Consider the following 16710-nt stretch of genomic DNA (forward strand, 5'->3'; position numbering starts at 1 on the left):
TATGGGTTTTAAATATAGGTTGTTTTAAGGTACTACATCTGTGATAATTTGATACATACACAGCAATGGAAAACTCAAAGGCTAAACCTACTCTTCCTATGCCAGATGATGTCTATTGTCTCTCAGCTCTACACCCACTTTTGTTTGTTTTGTTTTATTTTTTTTTTCTTTTTAGGGCCACACCACGGCATATGGAAGTTTCCAGGCTAGGGGTTGAATCTGAGCTGCAGCTGCTGGCCTTCACCACAGCCACAGCAATGCCAGATCTGAGTTGCGTCTTTGACCCATACCGAAGCTCGTGGTAACGCTGGATCCTTAAACCACTGAGCAAGGCCAGGTATAGAACCCACATCCTCATGGGTACAAGTTGGATTCATAACCCACTGAGCCACAACAGGAAATCCTACACTCACTTTTCACTTTTCTCCTGTGTGCTGCAGCAGGTCAAGGATGAAGAAAATATCACACACACATACACACACACACACACACACACACACACTCACTCAGTGGAATTGGAATGCTATTCAGGCACCAAAAAAAAAAGAGGAAATTCTGCTCTTTGCAATGCCGTGGATGGACCTTGGGAACGTTATACAAAATGAAATTCAGAGATAACTCAGCCAGAGAAAGATGAACCTGTGATCTCACATGTAGAATTTTTTTTAAAAAAACCAACTCCCCAAATCAAATAACAACCAAACATATAGACAAAGATCAGATTTGTGGTTAAGTGAGGCAGAGGGTGAAGAATGGAAGGGTTGGATGAAGGTGGTTAAAAGATACAAACTTCCAGTTGTAAGATAAACAAATACTAAGGATGTAAACAAAAAAAGGCTGATGACTGTTGAGTCCAGACCCACTGCAATATATTTTGTAATAAAAATACTGAAATCTAAATGCATTCTTGATTTGCTCTTGTTCTCTTAATGTCTTTAGAAACGCATGGCATTCAATCAAAAGACTAAGCTAGAGATTTTTTCCCCCGTAAAACGACTAATCATGGAGTTAGCTATCTCAGAAAAAGAGAATGACTTCTTAGTGACATTCTTAAAGAGTGACAGTAAAACTTGCCTTCTTTAGGCTGAATCTAGGACAAAATTGTTGAAAAAGATGAGGGGGTGATGACAGTATACATAAGGACTTTAATGTCCCTGAATCAGTCACGAATTGAGAGTTAAAAAAAAAAAAAAACCCACAACACTTTAAAAAGTCTGCCTCAGGCAATCTCAAAACATTTGACATTTCATTTATTGGGAAAAATGTAGCTTTTTGTAATTAAAAAAGTTTTGACAACTGAAAGTGACTTTAAGACCTGTTAAAATCAGGTCAGTGAAGCTGCTGATGATCTGAAAGTTTTTATCTTAACATTGAGTGATCGGAGGCAGTGGATTTTTAGCTGTACATGTAATAGGTGCTGAAGAGAGAAAATGCAATCCAATGAAACATTTTTAGATTGCAGTGATGCATAGGCTTGCAGAAGTCTAGGGAATCCAAAATGTTTTATTCACGTCCTACTTTTATAAAGTAACTACAAAAGAAATGAGACCTATTAAGGTAGCATATTGTTGGAAGTCATCCTGGTCTGATTTATCAACTCTGTCAACAATATCTTGACTGCAATAGTCACTAGTGTTCACTGGATCAAACTAGCTACTGAAAGTCGAACATAAGGCAATACAAAGATTAATTATGTCAATGAGGTCTTCACTTCTCCTCCTGTGTCTTTTCTCCCTTATTTTTGGGTCCACACTCGTGGATCCTGGGATGGTTGAATCACTGCTCACAGTTCAGTCTAGATGCATAGTCTTTGAGACAGTAATTGCTAAGGAAAATTGTCTGCTTCTCAAATTGCCTCTGATTGATTGTCGGACTGCAGCTTCATTTTCTTTTCATGGCTCTGCAGTCTACGGCCTCCTTTGCTACCAGCTCTGCCTCTTCTCTGATCAGCCTCCTATGTTCTGCCTGTTCTCAAAAGAGGAGTTACCCAGCCTCTTTTCAGTTGATGGGAAAGACAATTTATAGTTTGGGTTCTTAACAAATTCGAAGTCTCCTGAATAATGTTTCTGTAAGGTTTTTTTCCTTTGGAAGTCAAGCAACTGACTCTTATATACTTACAGGTAAAAAAAAAAAAGACTTTATTAGAAGCATATGGGGTTGCTCAGCAAACCAGAGAAAAAAGCAGAACATGCTCCTGAGAAAAGGCAAGATGAGTTCCCGTCATGGCTCAGTGGAAACGAATCTGACTAGCACGCATGAGGACGCAGGTTCCATCCCTGGCCTTGCTCAGTGGGTTAAGGATCCAGTGTTGCTGTGAGCTGTGGTGTAGGTCACAGATGTGTGGCTTGGATCCTATGTTGCTGTGGCGTAGGCTGGCAGCTGCAGTTCCTATTAGACCCCTAGCTGGGAACATCTATATACTTCGGGTGGGGCCCTAAAAAAGACCAAAAAAAAAAAAAAAAAGAAAAAGAAAAGAAAAGACAGGAAACGGGAAACAGGAACAGGAATTAAGGAGAATATCTCAGAGATTGAAATTCCAGAGTTGGGAGGGGAAGGGGATTGTATTGGTCTGGCTTGCATCACATTGGCTTGTATCACATTGACAGTGCACGGAAAGTATGAAATTTGTGAGGGAGTCATTGCTCAAGGAAACATGAGGTACTACCAACCAAATGATGTGGCAGGAATGCTGGGTGGACAAAAACAGTAGATGTTCCTACACTTGGAAACAGATGCCACGCTGCTAATGGTCAAGCATCCTCTTTGGGTGTAGAAGTCCGCGGTTTTGGTTTTTAAGCATTCCACCGCTGAGGGTCATAGAACTGCTCTGGGTGACACTTACTTGGATTCTGAAGCCCAACTGGAACCTGGATTTGAAGTCCAGTACTCCATTTCCTAGCTGCGTGTGCTTGGAATTGTTACTTAACCTCTCTGGATCTTGGTTTCCTCCTCAGCAAAGTGGGGATACTAAAACACTTTCATCATAGTGTTCTTATGATGAAATGAGTTAATACATTAAAAAGCCTTAAACACCAAAGAGCTATATACTTCTTAGCTACTATTAAGGAGAGGTGGTACCTTGTTGTATTGTCTGAGATAATTATGGTTTAAAATACTAATTATGTCTATTAAAATGAAGAAATGATTTCCCTTTCCTGGCTTCACAGGCCACAATATTCCTGTTGGATTTTCCTCATGATGGTACTGTGCTCATAGTCTGTCACTGTAGTAGTTTTATTTGCTGCTGTGACAAATTCCCACAAGTTTAGCGGTTTAAGGCTACTGTACCAGAAATCGGCGTCTCATTGGGCTAAAATCAAGGTGTCAGCAGGGCTGCTTTCCTTCTGGAGGCTCTATGAGAGAAGCTGTTCCTTGCTTATTCAGTTGCTAGAGGCTGCTTGCATTATTTGGCTCATGACCCCTTCTTCCATCTTCAAAGTCACTGATCACATCACTCTGACTTTTGTCATCCCATCTTCTCTGCCCCCCTCTTTCCCTTACAGGTACTCTTACCATGACATTGGGCCTCCTGGATGATCCAGAATAATCTCTCCTGTCAAGATTCTTTTTTTTTTTTTGTCTTTTTGGGGCTGCACCTCGTATATGGAGGTTCCCAGGCTGGGGGTCTAACTGGAGCTATTGCTGCCGGCTTATGCCAGAGCCACAGCAACTTGGCATCTGAGCCGGGAGCCGTGTCTGCGATCTACACCACAACTCATGGCAACGCCAGATCCTTAACCCACTGAGTGAGGCCAGGGATTGAACCCGAAACTTCGTGGTTCCTAGTCAGATTCGTTTCCTCTGCGCCATGACAGGAACTCCCTCGAGTCATGGTTTTAGTTTACAGACTCTATCTTACCTCTGAATGGCTTTGTGCCTCCCTCTAGTGCAGTAGTTCTCAATGAGGAGGTGATTTTGCTTCTCCTCACCATCCAGGGAATATTTTGGTTGCTGTTGTTGTTGTTGTTTTCTTCTTGGCTGCATAGTGTCATGCCGAAGTTCCCCAGCCAAGGATTAAACCCTAGCCACAGCAGTGGCCCGGGCTGCTGCTGTGACAAAGCTGGATCCTTAACTGGTTGTGGCCACAGGAGAGCTCTGGGATACTTTGGTTGCTGATGACAGGGGGTGGATGGGTGCCACTGACATCTGGAGGGAGGCTAGAGGCCAGGAAGGCTGCTAAACATGCTACAATGCATGGAATAGTTCCCTCCCCCGAAGATCCCACCCCAAATATCAATAGTTTGGGTGCTGAGAAATCCTGATCTAATGAGTATCCCAATTTTTTCCCTTGATAATATGACTTCTTCTGAGACAGTCAGTACCTTACAGACAATAGAAAAGGTTTTTCTAGCCAATTGGATTTATATTTTACCAAATTGTGTTTTCCTATCATTAAGCAAGTATAATTTGGTCTGTTAAAAAATGAAACAAAACAAAACTTTATGATGACTCTTTTAGAAAAATAGTGATGTACTGAAGAAAATTCTGGAGGTGGCAAATTCATTTTACTTTTTTTAAACTGAACTGTAGTTGATGTACAATATTATATGTTACAGGTATACAGTATAGTGTTTCACAATTTTAAAAGTTGTACTCCATTTATGGTTATTAGAAAACATTGATTATAATCCCTGAGTTGTGCAATATATCCCTGTAGCTCATTTTATATATAGTAGTTTGTACCTCTTAGTTCTCTATCCCTGTTTTGCCCCTTTCTCCTTTCCTCTCTTTGCTGGTAACTACTGGTTTGCAAGTCTGTTTCTTTTTTGTTATATTTACTAGTTTGTTGTATTTTAGATTCCACATATAAGTAATATCATACAGTATTTGTCATTCTGTGACTTATTTCACTAAGCATTATACCCTCCATGTTGTTGCAAAAGGCAATACTTCATTCTTTTTTATGGCTGAGTACTATTCCATTGTGTATGTGTGTATATATATGTATGTATGCATGTATGTATGTATATTGTGTATGTGTATATATATATAGTCTTCTTTATCCATTCATCTATTGATGAAGACTTAGGCTGCTTCCACACCTTGGCTATTGTAAATAATGCTGCTATGAACATCGGGGTGCATGTATCTTTTTGAATTAGTGTTTTTGTTATTTTCAGATATGTGCCCAGGGGAGGAATTGCTGGGTCACATGGTAGTTCTATTTTTAGGTTTTTTTTTTTGTCTTTTTGCCTTTTCTAGAGCCACTCTTGTGGCATATGGAGGTTCCCAGGCTAGGGGTCGAATCGGAGCCGTAGCCACTGGCCTATGCCAGAGCCACGGCAACGCGGGATCCGAGCCGCGTCTGCGACCTACACCACAGCTCACGGCAATGCCGGATCCTTAACCCACTGAGCAAGGGCAGGGACTGAGCCCACAAACTCATGGTTCCTAGTCGGATTCGTTAACCACTGCGCCACGACAGGAACTCCTATTTTTAGTTTTTTGAGAAACCTCTGTATTGTTTTTCCCAGCATGGTTGCACCAACTTACATTCTCATCAACAGTATGTGAGGGTTCCCTTTTCTCCACATCCTTGCCAGCATTTTTTGTGTTCTTTTTGATAATAGCCATTCTGAGAAATGAGAGGTAATATCTCATTGTGGTTTTGATTTGCACTTCCCTGATGATTAGCGATGTTGGAGGAAAATTCATTTTATTTTATTTATTTATTTATTTTTAATTTTGGTCTTTTTGCCTTTTCTGGGGCTGCTCCCGTGGCCTATGGAGGTTCCCAGGCTAGGGGTCGAATCAGAGCTGTAGCCACCGGCCTATGCCAGAGCCACAGCAACTCGGGATCCGAACCGCGTCTGAGACCTACACCACAGCTCAAGGCAACGCCGGATCCTTAACCCGATGAGCAAGGCCAGGGATCAAACCTGCAACCTCATGGTTCCTAGTCGGATTTGTTTCTGCTGCGCAACGGGCATAACCAATTTAAATAAAACTTTTATTTTCCTTTCTGTCAGAGGGGAGCATGGCTATGATTGCAAACGTTTTCTCTATGGAGGGTTTTTGAATATTTTAAGGCATGAGCATTCCAATTTTCTACATCAATCCACCATGTAACACTATACATTCAGAAATTATTTGATGTAGATGAGGAAACAGTGTAAAATAGTCTTCTGGTCTCTACCTGGCTGGAAAACGTAGGGTCTGCAACACCTGTCTCAGAGACCTGAAAGAGGAAAGGGAAGAATGAGCTATCTTTCAGACCACTGATGAAGGGGATTTTCATTCAGAGCTGTGACTTTCTCCCAGCAGCTGGAGGCCTGCAGCTGGATGAAAATCAACTAGTCCCCTGGAGATGGCAGTATCAGGCAGGGATGGAAATCTTTTGCCAACCAGTCACAGGGAGAACTGCAGACTCCTGCTTCGGATCTTGGCCTGTTCAGACAGGGAGCCATGACGGATCCCTGTGACTACAGAGGGCTGATTTTGCTGCTGGTTGTTATAGTGAAATTCCACCTTATCCTTCTCTGAAATTTAGTTCTCAAGTGCTATTAAGTGCTTTCTGAACAGGTCTTATGTAAGTGCTGGTTAAGCCCTCCCGCACCTGCTTTATGGGTGAATCATACCACATTTCAAAACCTATTGAATTGCAGGTACAATATCGACAGGCACTGAGGAAGAAAAGGTGCTAAGAGCAAGTTCAGGGGTGGAGAGCTTTAGAAACACAAAATCAATGATTTCAGTATAATACTCCATGACCAAAGAATCCAGTGCTGTAAAAGCCAATGGATCAACTTAACGCAGCTGGAGGGGTCAGAAACACTTTCCCGATGATATGGCACCTGAGCTGAGTTATAAAGACTAAATACCAGTTACCTAGGTGAAGAGAGATAAAAAGGGTGTTTAGGCAGGAGACACAGCTTGAATAAAAATCTGGGAGAGGAAAACATTATGACATTTACTGTATTGCTGGATTGCAAAGAGTCAGGCAAGGTGACTGAAACATTATGTGGCAGCCAAATCACAAAAGTGCTAGAAAATAAAATACTTTGGAATTAAAGATGTCAGAGGTATGCAGAAGACTCTGCTGGCATTCTTGTTTTCAATGAATTTCCTGACTCCTGCAGAGACTGTCTGTGCTCAGGCTACTCAAGATGGCTGTAGTCTTGCTCTCTGTTCATCCCCTGCTTGACCAGTGCCTAATTCACCTGTAGCCTGTGTGTGTAACTAACCTTCCTGTGTCCTCACCCTGGGCCCCAGCTGGTGAGTGTTTTTATCAAAGGGGTGGTGAGGGGCGTGCCCCTCGCTGGTTTCCCTGGTAACTAATGAGCCAACCTGACTTCATTTTCCCTGTAACTGGCCGTCTCCCCTTCCCTCAGAAGCGAGGAGCGTTGCTTTGTCCTGTCCATCATGTTCCGCACACAAGGAGGTCTTGCTCCGGGACCTTGCTTCAGACAAGTAAGCCCCCCTGTCCATTAAACCACTGATGTCTCTGTCACCGACTCCAGGTTCTTTCTTCAGTCTTGAAGCTGGGAAAGTGCAGGCCTTGTAGGTCTATGGGGGTGCAGCCCAACAGAGTGCTACACACTCTGCCAACTAGTGGACCTCGTGCTGCCCTTGAGTTAATCATATTCCCCAGTTCAGAGCGAGTTGGCACCTCCATCTGTGCAAAGCTCTTCTCTTTCATCTTGTTTGTCTGCTTAAGCAAACAATCTACTATATATGCCAATCTACTCCCCCCCACCTCCGCCCTGCCTTATCCTTGGTCCTCATTCTCATTGCATTTCCCCTCGGGTATTCTCTCTGTTCATGGATCTTTGCTGAAAAAGTGTATTTTTAAAAATGTGTATTTTAAATTTACACGAATGGTGTTGTGCTTTAAATTGTGGTTCTTACAATTTTCATCCATTGCTTTCCTTTTGTGCCCTTGTCACTTTTCTCTGTGGTATGTCTGGCTCTTTGCCACTAACTGCAGTATGTCTCCACACATTGTGCTTATTCAGTGTATCATGATTGATACATAGTTTTTCTCTTCCAAATCCTTCCCAGGACAAACAGCTCTTTGATGAGCATTCTCATTCACATCCCTTTATGGGCCAGATGAAGATTTTTTTCTACTCCCAAAGGTTCTGATTCAGTGCATCTGAGCTGAGACCCAGATAATTTAAATACAATTAGGCTGCTAGCTCACTGAGCTAATTGAGAAGAAAGGAAACAAAGGTTCTCTTAACTGTGGCTTTCATTAGAAACTCCTGGAGGGCTTGGAAGACAGAAATTGTTCTCGGGTGCTGACCTTGCCCTTGCACAACCCCACTCCCACCCCCCACCCCACCCTAAGAAAACCTCTTTCAGTTTTGCCTAATCCTAGTCCTGGCCCCGGCTAGACTGGACCCCATGCTTAGAGTTTCTGATTGAGTAATTAAATAGCTTGTGGGGGGTGGGGTGGGTTTGGGAATTTTGAATTTACATCTCTAACAAGTTCCCAGGTGGCACTGCTGCTGCTGGTCTACACTTGAGGGACCACACTTGGAGAACCACTGCGTTACGACCTTGCTGCTCCAAGTTTGGCTCTAAGACTGCAGCACCCAAGCCGTCTAAGAGCTTGTGAGATGCAGGATGTTGAGCCCCAACCTCAGGCCTACCGATCCAGAATCTGATTTTGAGAAAGATTTCCAGGTGATCGGTAAGCACAGTGAAGTTCAAGAAGCAGATGTAGAGAGGGTACATCTTCCTGCCAAAAGCACTAAGTACAAGGAGGCTCCCAAATTCCCTGAAAGCTACCAGGGGCTATCTTTCAGGCAAGCTAAGGTGTGTACCTAGGCTGTCTCATCTCGAGGCAAGCCATGTCCATTTGCCCTTTACTGGTGCTGTTAATTTTGATCACTTAGGTTACACTCTGATTTTTCTACTATAAAAATATGTGTTGAGGAGTTCCCTTTATGGTTCAGCAGGTTAAGAACCTAACTCGTATCCATGAGAATGCAGGTTCGATCCCTGGCCTCACTCAGTGGGTTAAGGATCTGGCTTTGCCGTGAGCTGTGGTGTAGGTCACAGACGTGGTTAGAATCCCCTATGGCTTCGGCTGTGGTGTAGGCCGGCAGCTGCAGCTCTGATGTGTACTCCTAGCTCAGGAACTTCCATATGCTACAGGTGGGGCCATTAAAAAGAAAAAAGAAAATATGTGCTGAGAAATTATGTTACTAGAGAGAGACTGCCCTGGGATGAAGCACGGTGGCCAGTTTGACTGCCTCCTCAGCCCTTCACTTCTGTCCCAGGACAAGGAATAAAATGATTAGGACATCTCCCATCTTTGAAACAGTGTGCCAGGCAGGCCTGTAGGGCTTGGCTGTGGAGTGAGGTCCATCTACTCCCGAGGCCAGATAAGCTACAGCAGCTTGTGATACAGGGGAAGTTCAGCAGAGGGATGATGAAGTCATCTTGAGCAGAAGACTGGAAACTCTGCAGGTTATACACTACCTGATGTCACTGAGAATTGTCTTGGATAGGGAATAAAAAGTTAAAATTCCCCAGACATAAATTGGGAAACTTGACTATTGGTGTTCAGAAACTTCTATCTTACCGATTTTAAGAGAATTAAAATGATGCCTTGCCTAGAGAAAAGAGCCATGCCTAACTTTTCTAAGGTTCTCAGCAACTACCTTGTCTGATTTTACTGTAACGGTATATGACAACTACACTGCAGTTAAAAACCAAAACCACAGCAAAAGGCCACCCTGCTGCATTCCTGCCTTATGGCAGCAGGCACACACTCAGCTACCTGCTTGATAAGGAAAAAACAAAGGAGAGGGGAGAAAAGATTTTAATTAGCATTTCAGAAATATCCATCCAGGGAGTTCCCTTCGTGGTGCAGTGGAAAGGAATCCAGCTAGTATCCATGAGAATGAGGGTTCGATCCCTGGCCTTGCTCAGTGGGTTAAGGATCCAGTGTTGCTGTGAGCTGTGATGTAGGTTGTAGATGCAGCTTGGATCCCAGGTTGGTGTGGCTGTGGTCTAGGCTGGCAGCTGTAGCTCCAAGTTGAGCCCTAGCCTGGAAACTTCCATATGCCACAGATGCCGCTGTAAAAAACAAAAAAAGAAAAAAATATCCATCCATGTGTCTGACAACATATAAACATATTCTGTGGACAAAAATCCCTTGAAACACAATGACTCTTGCAGGAAAAAGGTGATGTGTGTATTATATAATTATGTAAACTTCTCTGGTAGGAACCAAGTGGAAATGTTCCTGAGGGTTTTGCCTGTTCATAGTAAGCCAAGTGGCAGTTTGCTGAAGCTCACTTGGGGACCCCTGGCCTGCATTTGGTAATAGGAACCAGCTCTTGCCTAACAAAGTTCAAAGGGGTGAGTGTCAGCTCCCCCAAAAAGGAAAGCAGGAGGTATAGTGAATAAACAGGACAAATCACCATTTCTTAGATATGCTACATACATTTTTTTTTTCTTTTTACAGTTGCACCTGCAGCATAGGGAAGTTCCCAGGCTAGGGGTTGAATTGGCACTGCAGCTGAGGCCTACACCACAGCCACAGCAACCAAAATATGCGCTGTATCTGCGACTTTATGCCACAGCTTGTGGCAACGCCTCATCCTTAACCCACTGAGCAAGGCCGAGATAGAACCCACATCCTCATAGAGACAACGTTGGGTCCTTAATCTACTGAACCACAACGGGAACTCTGCTACATACTTTTTTGACCCTGCCCTTGCTTACATTTCCTCACTGCCTGGAATATGTCCATCCTCTCTGCTCTTGCTTTTAATCTCCAACTTGATGTTCTCCAAGATGTAATTATCTCTTCCATGAAGCTTTTCTCCATTCTTCTAATCTACATTTACCAACTGGAATCTTTCTCTGTCTGGCTTTTAGCACAGTATTTGTTTCTTTATTATAGAGCCTATGCTTTCATTAAAATATTTTCATGGTGGTAAAAATCTCCAAAACATGAGATTTACCCTTTTAACTACTTCCAGTACACAATTCATTGGCATTAAGTACATTCACAACATTGTCCAACTATCACCACTGTTCATTTCCAGAATTTTTTTAAAGTTTATTATTTATTGTTATTTTCCACAACACACTTTTTTCCGCCACTGTACAGCATGGGGACCCAGTTACACATACATGTATACATAATTTTTTCTCCCATTGTCGTGCTGCGTTTTAAGTATCTAGACCTAGTTCTCAGTGCTACACAGCAGGATCTCTTTGTAAATCCATTCTATGAGCAATAGTCTGCATCTATTAACCCCAAGCAACACATCCATCCCACTCCCTCCCCCTCCCCCCAGGCAACCACAAGTCTCTTCTCCAAGTCCATGATTTTCTTTTTTGTGGAAAGGTTCATTTGTGCTGTATATTAGATTCGAGATACAAGTGATATCATATGGTATTTGTCTTTGTCTTTCTGACTCATTTCACTCAGTATGAGAGCCTCTAGTTCCATCCATGTTGCTGCAAACGGCACTATGTCGTTCTTTTTTATGGCTGAGTAGTATTCCATTGTGTATATATACCACATCTTCCTAATCCAATTGTCTGTTGAAGGACATTGGGGTTGTTTTCAGCTCTTGGCTATTGTGAATAGAGCTGCAATGAACATGCGGGTGCATGCATCTTTTTTAAGTAGAGTTTTGTCCAGATATATGCCCAAGAGTGGTATTGCTGGATCATATGGTACTTCCATGTATAGATTTCTAAGGTACCTCCATACTGTTCTCCATAGTGGTTGTACCAGCTTACATTCCCACCAACAATGCAGGAGGGTTCCCTTTTCTCCACACCCACTCCAGCATTTGTTATTTGTGGACTTATTAATGATGGCCATTCTGACTGGTGTGAGGTGGTATCTCATGGTAGTTTTGATTTGCATTTCTCTAATAATCAGGGATGTTGAGCATTTTTTCATGTGCTTGTTGGCCATCTGTATCTCTTCCTTGGAGAAATTTCTATTCAGGTCTTTTGCCCATTTTCCCATTGGGTTGTTGGCTTTTTTGCTGTTGAGTTCATTTCCAGAATTTTTTCATGATCTCTGTACCTATTAAACCGTAACTCCCCTCCCCTGAACATACACAGCCCCTGGTAGGTTCTATTCTGTTTAATATCACTATGGATTTGCCTATCTTAGATACTTCATATAAGTAGGATCATAGAATATTTTTTGTGTGTCTGGCTTATTTCACAGCATACTGTTTACAAGGTTGATCTATAGTGTAGCATGTTTTAGAATTTCTTTCCTTTTTAAGGCTGAATAATAGTCCAATGTACATATATACTACATTTTCTTTATCTACTCATCTGTTGATGGACCTCTGGGTTGTTTCCACCTTTTGGCTATTGTGAATGATGCTGCTATGCTGGGAACTCTGTCTAGTCACTTACGATGGAACGTGTAATGTGAGAAAAAAGAATTATACATGTGTGTGTAACTCGGTCACCATGCTGTACAGTGGTAAAAAAAACATAATGCTGCTATGAACATGGGAGGGCAGATAGCCATTTGAGTCCCTGCCTTTAGTTCTTTGTGGTATATATCCAGAAGTAGAATGGCTAGGTCATGTGGTACTTCTATGTTGAACTTTTGAGGAAATGTCCCTCATGTTTGAGTCTATATAAACAAAGGCAAAAAATCAAGAGCCTGGAGTTCCCATTGTACTGCAGCGGAAACGAATCCGACTGGGAACCATGAGGTTTCGGGTTTAATCCCTGGTTTCATTCAGTGGGTTAAGGATCTGGTTTTGCCGTGAGTTTTGGTGTAGGTCACAGACATGGCTCGGGTCTTGCTTTGCTGTGGCTGTGGCGTAGGCTGGTGGCTGTAGCTCCAGTTTGACACCTCGCCTGGGAACCTCCATATGCCACAGGTGCAGCCCTAAAAAGCAAAAAAATAAAAAAAAAATCAAGACCCCAACTAATAATGTATGAGCTATCAGTGAAACTTCTGAAGCTATACCAACTGACAATTTAAATCACTTGACCTAATTCAGTCTCCTCCTGCTCTGAACAATGTGCTAATTCCAGGCTTGGGGTTCCTGAAAGCATGAGGATCATTTTATAATGTCTTTGGCAGATTTACTCTGACCCCAGACCTCTGTTGTTTTTCTTTTTGGGCTCTTGGATCACCTGACATTTGTGGCAAAGGGCTGCTCTTACGGTTTCAACTGCGATGATTTGCTCACTTATTCCCAATGAGGAACATAGCATTTTCTGGAGTGCTACCTACCTTCCCTACCCTCACTCCAATTTTATGTCATTTCTTTCAGCTGCCCTCGAGCAGTTGAACACTGAAAATTTGTAGTTGTCGAATTGCTCAGTAAGTAGCCTTGCTGTGGTCCTGACTGTTGGTGTTGCAATCTGGTTCTTTTCTATGCTGGGAACACAGCTAAACAAATTTCTCAGCCATCCTTGCATCTAAGTGGGATCATGTGGAGTTTTCTTGTGGTTCAGTGAGTTAAGGACCTGGGGTTGTCACTGCAGCAGCTTGGTTCTTTCCCTGGCCTGGGTACTTTCACATGCTGTGGGAGCAACCAAAAAGAAAAATAAGTGGGATCATGTGACTGAGTTCTGGTCCATGACATGTGGGCAGAATTGATGTATGTCACTTCCAAGCCTGACCTACAGAATATGCCACACAATTGTTGATATGTTTGTTTCCTCATCTATTAGCTAGATAGCACAAGAGCTACCTTGAAGTCAGAAAATGGAAGCACCTAGATCCCTGAGTCATCACTTGGGCAGAGGTTCAGGACAACTGCCTAAACCAGCTTGTTTTCATAGCACTTTGAGGGAGGAAGAAAGAAACTTTGTATGAAATCACTGAAATTATCTATTCTGATGATAATCTGAGATTTTGTGCCCTTTCAGTTTTACATCTCCCTTTAATAAAGACCTAGACCAAGACCATGTGAAACTGTTTGTGCAGCCCTGATCTTGACAATTCTGTTGCCTACCTTCCATCATTCCCATCCCTGTGTCTCTAAGTAGGTGCCATCCTTTGACTCATCACCCTCTTAGGCTTGTTCTCGACATTTCTGGCCACCTTCCTAGGGGAAGGAAGGCAACTTCTTAAAAGTGCCTTCCAACTTCTTAAAAGTGTCTTAACCAGTGTTTGCTAACCCATTTTTGGGCTGCAAAGCATCCGTAAAAATTCTTGCCAGAGTGCTTAGAAATCATATATAAATAAGACCTCCAATAGGCTGTTGGGATGTTTCCAGGTATTGAGTAAGTATTCATTAAGCATGGTCCTATGTTATCCACTTAATAGTCTTTATTTTATAGTAATTAGTTAAGTGCATGGCCCTTTTTTTTTTAATCACCACTAGGCCAAAAAAATTAGCAATAAATCAAGAGTAGACATTCTGAATTATTAATCTTTGTCTCCAATAATGCCCACCATATTATCTTGCAGAATGAAGCACTCTGTGGGTATTGAATGTAATGGAAGCAGATAGCAGGAGTTTTACCAACAGACCTGGATTCAGCCACAGTCCTCCAGCCTATCACTTGGTGAGTTTACAGAGGGGCTGATAGATGATCCACCTGTGTAGTCTGGCAAAAAATTTTCTTTCTAAGCCTTTGTTTAGACCCCAGTCTGAAATTTTCAGTCAATTTTATTATATAAATTATAGTCAATATCATGCATGGATATTAAGTATATAGTCTGGTGAATTTTGGCAAATATTAGCAGCCTAAAAACTACCACACCAATGAAGATGTAAAACATTTCCACTCCACCAGGAAGTTCCTTTATTCCCTTTTAAAGCAATCTTCCTACACCATTGCCATCCCTGTGACCCCAGGGAACTCTCGATTTTATTTATATGACCATAGTTTAGTTTTATGTGTTCTAAAACTATGTAAATGAAAACTATGTAAATGAAAACCATATAGTATGTGTTCCTTTGTGTCTACCTTTGATTCAGCATGTTGTTGGTGATATTCACCTGTGTTAGTGCATATATCAGCAGTTCATCCCTTTTTATTGCAGAGTGGTAATCCATTGTACAAACTTACCACAACTTGTACATCATTCATTTCTTGATGGATATTTGTGTAGTTTCTAGTTGGGGGATATTATGAATAATGCTGTTCTGGCATCTTATGTCTTTTGGTGGACATATGTTTTCATTTCCCTTGAGTAAGCACTTAGGAACAGAGTGGCTGGGTTATACGTTAGACATTTGCTTTAACTTTGTAAGAAACTGCCAAGCCTTTCGCCAAAGCAATTGTGCTGTTTTATATACTTCCACCAGCAACATAGGAAAGGTCCACTTCCTCTATATCGTCATCATCGCTTAGTACTCTAAGTTTTAATATAACAGGTATTTCATTTTAGGAGGGAGTAAGGGGCAGGGAGAGAGAGGTTAAGAAGGGAGGGAGCAGTGAGGAGAGGAGAAGAGAAACAAAGCAAAAAAACCCAAAATGCAGCCTCTAAGAGTAGAATCATAAATACAGTCAGGTTTTCCGGTGTCAACTCTGATCTGTTATCAACTAGACAGCATTGCCTTTCTAGGGAGAAATATGAAGCAGTGTTCTTCCTGTTATTAAGGGGTGGTATGAGCTGGACATTTCATAGAGTTTATTCCAGGGAGCTGGTAGTTTTTCAAGTATAATTTGGACTGGAAAAACTGTAATTCTGGAAGAATTATCTGCATGTCAGGAACTGGCAATAATTTTGAAGTTCCTGTTCATGTTGTGAAACCTGGCGGTTTTATACTTGCAGGAGGAGTCATATTTTTTTTTTTCTTTTGTTAAAGCATAAAAATGAAGGCTTGCTTCATTGTAGGCACATTCAAACTAATGATCAGCAAAGAGGCAAAAGCCGGGAGCTATGGCACATAACATGGGGAGAAGGGAAGGAGGGCAGGACATACATTCTTAAACCTCGCTTCTACCCAAAGCTCAAAGCTGATCTTGCTCAGCGGGAAAATATAATGAACATTATTATGAAGTCTGATTAAAATAGTCTTTTTTAGGGTGAAAGGACAATCCTTCTGAGAATGATGAATTTAATATAGAAGGCCAAAGAAAGATTCTAAGTAGTGAGGTAAAAAAATATGGATTAAAAAAAATCCATTAGAAATGACCACCGCTGTGAATGTCTGCTTGGTATTGCAATTATTCTCCTCATTGAGATGTAATTCAGTGTAATTCCGATGTAATTCAGAGTATGTTTTGTCACATACTCCTTTGCTCCTGTATGCAGAATTGTGAATTATTGGAGAAATGCTTATCAGCTGTAAACCTAGAGTAGATTGAATGAAGGGGTCTTCTCAGCTGTCTCACTTTGGGGTCCCCACTGTTGATTCAGTGGGGAGCGTCTCACAGGGACAGTTGGTGGGGAGAAAGAGGTGCTCTGCAAGTTACCTTAAAAAGACATTTGGGAGTTCCCATTGTGGCTTAGCGGGTTAAAAACCTGACCTAGTGTCTGTGGGGATTCGGGTTTAATCCCTGGCCTTGCTCAGTAGGTTAAGGATCTGGTGTTGCTGCAGGCTGTGGTGTAGACTGCAGATGTTGTCGCTGTGGAGTAAGTCGGCAGCTGCAGCTCCGATCCAACCTTCTCCTAGCCTGGGAACTTCCATACACTGTGGATGCTGCCCTAAAAAGAGACATTTGGCTCACTTATCTCTAATCAAGTCTTACCACCCTTACAACCATAAGCAAAGCATAGAGGTTGAGTCTCCACTACCCCTCATGGTGTTCTTTTGTGATCTTTTTTCCTAAAAGCTGTCCTTAACTAATGGA

At 42.1% G+C, this 16710-nt stretch overlaps 1 long non-coding RNA gene across 5 annotated transcripts in view; it reads left to right on the top strand.

Moving 5' to 3' along the window:
* Window positions 1-7329: 7329 nt before the first annotated feature.
* LOC146394530 (uncharacterized) overlaps window positions 7330-16710 on the top strand; it is a 232889-nt gene continuing 223508 nt past the window's right edge. For all 5 annotated transcript variants that reach the window (XR_014835233.1, XR_014835231.1, XR_014835235.1 and 2 more), the window contains exons 1-2: window positions 7330-7410; window positions 14375-14472. This is a non-coding gene — a long non-coding RNA (uncharacterized LOC146394530). The remainder of the gene's footprint in view (window positions 7411-14374; window positions 14473-16710) is intronic.

This window comes from Sus scrofa, chromosome X (genome assembly GCF_054392235.1).
Source record: "Sus scrofa isolate SSC_HxYL_T2T_F1_AM1 chromosome X, Sscrofa_HxYL_maternal_Yorkshire_Landrace_v2.0, whole genome shotgun sequence".
Lineage (NCBI taxonomy): Eukaryota > Metazoa > Chordata > Mammalia > Artiodactyla > Suidae > Sus > Sus scrofa.